Here is an 8,313-nt window from a genome sequence, read left to right on the forward strand (position 1 = left end):
CAATGTGTTTGATTGGAAAAATTCGAAAAGAAAAACGAAGCTTAATGAACGAATATTAAGTTCGGTGGTTCTGAATTAAACTCGAAACGAGTTCATCAAATGTTGAAAGAAACTCGAACGAGTAGTCGGAACATGTAAGGGACGAAAATCGAAAAAAAAAAAAATCGGTCGTGAACAGTGGCAGGCGCGCACCTGCACGCGCGTCTGCGCGTAGGTGCGCGCGCTTGCCAGTGGCATGCGCGCATGTGCGCGCGCCTGCCGAGAGCGCTCGGCAGCGCGCAGGCGGGCGCGCCCATTCGGCTGTTTTTCGTGTCCCTTCGATTTTTCTGATATTTTTTCATTTCCTTGGCATTGTTTGATGATTGTGATCAGTTACCATGGCCAAGGGACATCCCCATGAATGAAAGATCATGTCTCTTCATTTGAAAAACATTAAATATTTGATATTTTGAAAATTAAAGATACATACATCTTTTTGCATCTCCTTCTTCCTTCTTCTAAAAGAGAGAGTTTTATTCATTTCCTTGTGATAGAACTTGAATATTTGAGTGCTCATTATTCAAGTGTTGTAGTTGTATCTTGGGAGAAGATTGCCACAAACTCTAGCACATTGTGAGGGCAAATTCTTCTTAAGGAGAAAGTGTTCAACACTTGCCTCTACAAAACCATTTTCATCGTTTTCTTGCATGTATACATGGTTTATACTGGGAATGTAATTCTCACCGGAGTTATCCGGCTGTTGTCTTGTTTGTATGTGTACATGACAACAGGTGGGACAGGATCAGGGTCAAGAAGAGAACGAGACAGGACCAGTTAGCGTGGAGATCCGGGCTCAGAAGTAAATTAGGATTCATCACTGATATGTAGTTGGACCCAGTGAATTATTATAGACAATACAAGATTTGTATGTTTATGCTTAATATGTATTTCAGATTGATTTACATTACGTTTCCGCTTTGTATTTTAAAGAGAAAAAAAATTTTAGACCCTGTTTATTATAATTGATTAAATTGTCCCAATGATGATTAAGAATATGATTAGCGTCCGGGTCCCCACAATATTGTTTTATTCATCTGTCAAAGAAAAAAATACATACAGCTCCTTATATTGGTGCTTGATCGATCCATACTTCAAATCAGAATAAAAAAAGCCTCTACATTTACGTAGATCATGTCTGAAAACGAGGATCTTTTAGTGGGCTTAACTGAAATTTGACGTCTCATGCTGGCTAGCTACTAGATTCTTAAATTTATTGTCTTAAATCTGAAGGAACAATTGCAATTCTTATATATATCAATGCATGCTCAAGAAAACGTGGCTTCATCTTCGAAATGCACGTCTCGCGCATATGCGCGACCACCGCTGGCGCATATGCGCGAGACCTTCGAGTCTCGGCGCTTGTGTTCTTGACAGCTCGCGCATATGCGCGCCCCATCGGCGCGCATATGCGCGAGACTTACTGTCTCGTGCACACCCACACTCGCGCATATGCAAGCCTCCATCCGGCGCATATGCGCCAACTCTTCTGGACTTTTTCTTTGGCTAACTGGACACCTCGCGCATATGCGCGCCTTCACTCCGCGCATATGCGCGCAATGTTCTGCCTACCTCGCGCAGGCGCATATGCGCGAGGGCTCATCCTCGCACATATTTTACGTCTTTTCTTGTCTTTCCCGATCTAATCCTTTCCGTCTATAATTACCGAGATTAATCAATAAATCATTTAAGATTAATCTCAGATTACGGTAATCAAAATCTCGGGCCTTACAAATATTGATCTAATCTGAGCAGTGAATATGTTCTTGGAATTAAAGCAGTTTCACCCGTACTATCTCTTCTAAGATATTGTGTTTCAACCATTCAAAAAGAATATCTTAACTCGTAAGTTAGATACAGTAGGGGACACCCATAATTCCCCCTCATGCAATGCTAGATTTCAAGTTACCAATATTAATCCTCCAACTTTCTACTTTAAAATGGATAGATTGTATTCAACACTCTATCTTCAACGTAATTAACTTTGCCACGGATTATCCACATATACCTTGCTCCTGCATGACATACCATATTTGAATTTAAATATAAAGTTTTTATTGATTTATATTACATAAGTTCGAATTCGGCGCGGAATTTGTTTTTGTAATTGATTAAGTTGGGAAATATTAATCAGTACTTATCTATCAAACTGCATGTTTCTGTTATCAGTTATGAATATGTGTTCTTTGATTTTTGGATTATATATACCTAATTAGGGTTACATATTAAAGTATAAAATTATTGTTAGCCCATTTCCTAGAAACTTGAGAGGATGAGCTCAGAACCATGCAACATAGGATACACAATGATGTTTGGTGCAATAATTATTTCTATTAAGTAGAGCAATCGAAAGGTGGTTTTTGAGCTACTGTACGGTTTAAAATATTTGAGTTGCACTGTTACCAACAACTATAGTTTTTGGTAAAACAACAAATGTTCAGTCTTACAATTGAGATCAGGACCAAAGTCACGGGTACGATTCATATTGATTGTAAGATATAATTATTGTGAGGAAGACTGTTTGATAGAATAATTGTCCTTACTTGGTAGATCAATCGAAACGTGGTGCTTGAGTACGATTTAAAATATTTGAGTAGCACTGTTACCACCAGCTATATCTTTTGATAAAGCGGTAAGCACTCGATCTACACATAATTATAGCGCCATATATGCATGCATGCTGACTATTAGCTTTGAAATCATTTTTATTTATTAAAGTCACCGTTTACGCATATAATAAGCATAATAATAATAATAATAATAATAATAATAATAATAATAATAATAATAATAGTTAAAAGTTCAACCTATACATGAAACTCGCGATTAACACATTACCAATTGAGAGGAAATATTCATTCATAATTTAATATTCTAAGCAGAATTCAGTGTTACTTGCCAGATATATGAGGAAGAATTACGGTGGTGCAACAAAATTGGGATATTTTTGTCGTCCGATCCTTTATATTTAATTATTTGTAATTAGTCATCTGTGTATTTATATGGCACTTGACAATCAAAATACACAGATGGTCTGTAATTTGTATTTATTTTTATCATGTTAAAAATAAATTTACATTTTTAGTCATGTGACTTAAATGGTTTTTTCGTTTTTGTTCATGTTAACAGTGTGATCTCATTTTTAGTCATGTAACTTGTATGTTTTTTTTTTTTCGATTTTGGTCTTGTTAACAATGAATTTGAATTTTAAGTCATTTAACTTGTCTGTTTTTTATTTTCATTTTGATCTTGTTAACGATTATAATAAAAATACGCCTTGAATGAGATAAACACAAAGGATCAAATCTACAATTTTCACCTATAAAATTTAAACCTTCGAGAAATCATTTAGATCGTCAATTTTTTTTGTTAAAATTGAGATGACATTTTATATNATATATACACACACACACGTCGCGGCGATATGATTTTCTTTAATTTAATTAAAATGATTACATATATGTCATTTTCCGACGGGTAGACATTTGATTAAAACTAGACAAATTTATTGAAGCTTTAATCTCCTTTTAGTCTTCATCGTACGTTTGATTAAGGAGATTTTTTATTTTAATTTTTTGCCATATTCTCTGAGGCGACTGTTAATTCTTCAGCATTCACGTCAAAAACAAGTGATGAAAGAACAAAACCTATGTAGAATAAATCAAGTCCCTAATTCATGCCATTTATTAAATTCCGTAAGGCATTTTTTATTCTTATCTAAAAGAAAATTAAAAGTGATCTCAAATTAGAAAGTTGTATAGGCTCTAATTAATCAATTGCAGCGTTTGCGAAAGATTATGTTTTGTATGAATGATTAATTTATAGACTATAAAAAAATCGAGAAATTTATAATAGTGTTGAAAATTAATATTTTTGATTATTTGAATATTGAATGTTGAATATTTGAATGTTGAAAATTATGTAAAATTAAGTGTTGAATATTGAAATTTGTGTGTGATGATGAATGTAATTATGTAATTTATTTTTGGATTATTAGTAAAAAATTTCTATAAATAGATCTCTTATTTGTGAAGAAAATCACAATTGAGTTGAGAGAAAAATATTATAAAGTGTGTAGTGTGATNAAAAACTTGTTATAAATCCTGGGAGGATGTTAAGACGACATCCCACACTCCCGGTAAGGGATACGACAAGTATAAAAGCCTATAAGGTTTTTTAAACAAAATAACTTATGACACCTAATTATAATAATGTGATATGATATACATAATTATTTAAATATGACTAATATTATATACACCATATTATTACCATAAAATTATACAAATACATACATTTATTTTCTTATACACCAACGGTAATAAACGGTAACAAAACGGCTAGTTTTTGCTCTATAAATACAATCTCACAAATACATTCAATCACTCCAACTTTCTCTTCTTCTCTAAAAATTATTCTTCATCAAATTTTCGAAGAAAAAAAGAAGATGGCTTTCACGAGGTTATTTTTAATTATTTTGGTTATCATACTCACCAGTCTTGTATTTATCGGAGAATATCCTCCTCGTGTGTTTTCTTTATTTTTACGAATACTTGTACTTGTTGTTTATCCATTACTTTGTATTGCAATATTCATTAACTAATAAAATGCATCGTAATTTTTAGTACCACCATGGCAAACTTGGCAAAGCTCGAATTCATCGCTCTTGATATTACTGGGAAAAACTATATGCCATTGACTCTTGATGTAGAAATGCATCTTGAGTCATTGGGTTTAAGCGAGACCATTAAAGAAAATGGTATATCTTCATCACAAAAAAAACCAAAAGCTATAATATTTTTACGACGACACCTTGATGAAGGTTTAAAATATGAATATCTCATCGAAAAAGATCCCATGACTCTGTGGAAAGGATTAAAAGAGAGATTTGAACATATAAGGGAAGTTATACTTCCGACCGCCCGTGATGAATGGAACATGTTAAGATTCCAAGACTTTAAAAAAGTCAGTGATTACAATTCAGCGATGTATAGAATAATCTCACAGTTAAAATTTTGTGGACATAAGGTTACAGAATCGGAAATGCTTAAAAAAAATTTTCCACGTTTCACGCATCAAATATAACAATACAGCAACAATATAGAGTGTGTGGATTTACGAGATATTCTGAACTCATCGCCTGTCTTCTTGTGGCGGAAAAGAACAACGAGCTATTAATGAGAAATCATCAGTCCCGACCCACTGGATCAACAGCATTTCCAGAAGTAAATGCTGTAAGTAAAAATGAATTTAAACCTGGAAACCAAAATCAAATTCAAAGACAAGGTTTTGGTCGAGGTCGAGGTCGTGGACGTGGACGTGGACGAGGAAGTGGTCGTGGTCGTGGACGCGGCCGTGGTTTTGAAAATAATCGAGATAGTTATTTCTATAACTCATCTCAAAATAACGTCCCAAACCATCCACAGAAAAGGCATCAAGAAAACATGAGTGTTAATGAAAATCACTCGAAAAGATTTGAAAGTTCTTGTTTCAGATGCGGTACTCCAGGACATTGGTCTCGTATTTGTCGAGCCCCTGAGCATCTTTGCAAACTTTATAAAGAATCGATAAAGGGGAAAGAAAAGGAGACCAACTTCACTGAGCGAAGTGACCGTTTGAGTGATTCAACTCATTTTGATGCTGCTGATTTTATGAATGATTTCTCTGGAAATGATCAATATGTTGGTGGGATAGAAATGAACAATATTGATGCTGCAGATTTTCTCAATGATTTCTCTGAAAATGAACAATATAGTGGTAGAATATAAATGTACAATAATTTATTTTTCATGTATTTATATGATAATGTTTTATTGTACAATTATGATATGTGTTATATTTAAATATGTATTGTCATTAATTTTTTTTCATTGCATATTTTTTGAAGTTCAAATATGGAAAATGCTATGAGCAAAGCTGAAGTTTGCATACCCGATAGTGGTACAACGCACACTATCCTCCGAGATAAAAGATATTTCTTGGAACTAAAACCAACAAAAACAACGGTGAATACAATATCAGGTCCTGTAGACTTGATTAAAGGATGTGGTAAAGCACAATTTTTGTTACCTAATGGTACAAAATTTTTGATCAATGATGCTTTATATTCACCACAATCGAAAAGAAATTTGTTGAGTTTTAATGATATATATTCCCATGGGTATGATACTCAAACAATGAATGAAGGGAATGAGAAATATATGTGTCTTACCACATATAAATCAGGAAAGAAATATGTGATTGAAAAACTACCAATGCTCCCTACTGGATTGCATTATACACATATACGTCCCATTGAATCAAACATGGTAATTGATAATTCTTCAATATTAACCAATTGGCATGATCGATTAGGACATCCTGGTTCAACAATGATGCGAAGAATTATAGAAAATACACATGGTCATCCATTGAAAGACCAGAAGATCTTTCAGAATAATAAGTTTCAATGTAAAGCATGTTCTCTTGGAAAACTTATTATAAGACCATCACCAGCCAAAATCCAAACTGAATCACCAATGTTTCTTGAACGTATTCAGGGTGATATTTGTGGACCAATCCATCCACCATGTGGACCATTCAGATACTTTATGGTATTGATTGATGCCTCCAGCAGATGGTCACATGTATGTTTATTGTCAACTCGAAATGTTGCATTTGCAAGATTACTTGCTCAAATAATAAAATTGAGGAATCAATTTCCCGATTATACAATCAAGAAAATTAGACTTGATAATGCTGGTGAATTTACTTCCCAGACTTTCAATGATTATTGTATGTCTATGGGAATCATTGTTGAGCATCCTGTTGCTCATGTACATACTCAAAATGGATTGGCTGAATCATTGATTAAACGTCTGCAAATGATTGCTAGACCAATGATTATGAAAACAAAGCTCCCTATTTCTATATGGGGACATGCAATTTTACATGCTGCTTCATTAATTCGCATCAGACCAAGTGCATATCATAAATACTCCCCATTGCAGCTTGCATTTGGTAAAGAACCAGACATTTCTCATCTGAGAATTTTTGGATGTATGGTGTATGTGCCTATTGCACCACCTCAACGAAAGAAAATGGGACCTCAAAGAAAGATTGGAATTTATATTGGTTATGATAGTCCATCGATCATTCGATATCTTGAACCACAGACAGGCGACGTGTTCACAGCACGTTTTGCTGATTGTCATTTTAATGAGGAAATCTTCCCAATGTTAGGGGGAGAACAGAAACATACCGAAAAAGAAATTACATGGTATGTATCATCATTGTTACATCTGGATCCAAGAACAAAACAATGTGAAAAAGATGTACAGCAAATTGTGCACTTGCAAAGAATAGCAAATCAAATACCAGATGCATTTGCAGACACAAAAGGGGTAACTAAATCATATATACATGCTGCAAATGCCCCTGCTCGAATTGAAATTCCGAAGAAACAAATTGAAGATAGTCATGATGTCATTAAACGCCTGAAGCGTGGAAGGCCAGTTGGTTCCAAGGATAAAAATCCTCGAAAAAGAAAATTCATAGAGAAACACAATGATCACAAAATAGAGAATGATGTTCCTGAAGAAACACATAATGATCACAAAATAGAGAATGATGTTCCTGAAGAAACACATGATGATGAAAATGTTTTGTCAGAACCACAAACTGACGAGAATCATGAAATCTCTATCAATTATATTAATACTGGAAAAATATGGAACCGAAAAGATATAGAAGAAATTGATGATATATTTTCTTATAATGTGGCAATCGACATCATAAATGATAATGAAGATCATGAACCAAAATCTTTTGGTGAATGTAAAAATCGGCAGGATTGGATAAAATGGAAAGATGCCATCCAGGTTGAATTGGATTCGCTAAATAAACGTAATGTTTTTGGACCTATAGTCCTTACACCTGAAGGTGTAAAACCTGTTGGATACAAATGGGTTTTTATTCGAAAGCGAAATGAGAAAAATGAAATAGTAAGATTTTAAGTTCGACTTGTTGCACAAGGTTTTTCTCAAAGGCCTGGAATTGATTATGAAGAAACGTATTCTCCTGTGATGGATGCAATTACGTTTCGGTATTTGATTAGCTTGGCAGTATCTGAAAATTTAGAAATGCGTCTTATGGATGTTGTTACAGCTTACTTATATGGATTACTTGATAGTAATATATATATATGAAAATCCCCGAAGGATTTAAGATGCCCGAAGCACAAAGTTCAAAACCCAGAGAATGTTATTCTGTGAAATTACTAAGATCATTATATGGGTT

This window comes from Primulina huaijiensis, chromosome 14 (genome assembly GCF_012295235.1).
Source record: "Primulina huaijiensis isolate GDHJ02 chromosome 14, ASM1229523v2, whole genome shotgun sequence".
In the NCBI taxonomy this organism is placed as follows: domain Eukaryota; kingdom Viridiplantae; phylum Streptophyta; class Magnoliopsida; order Lamiales; family Gesneriaceae; genus Primulina; species Primulina huaijiensis.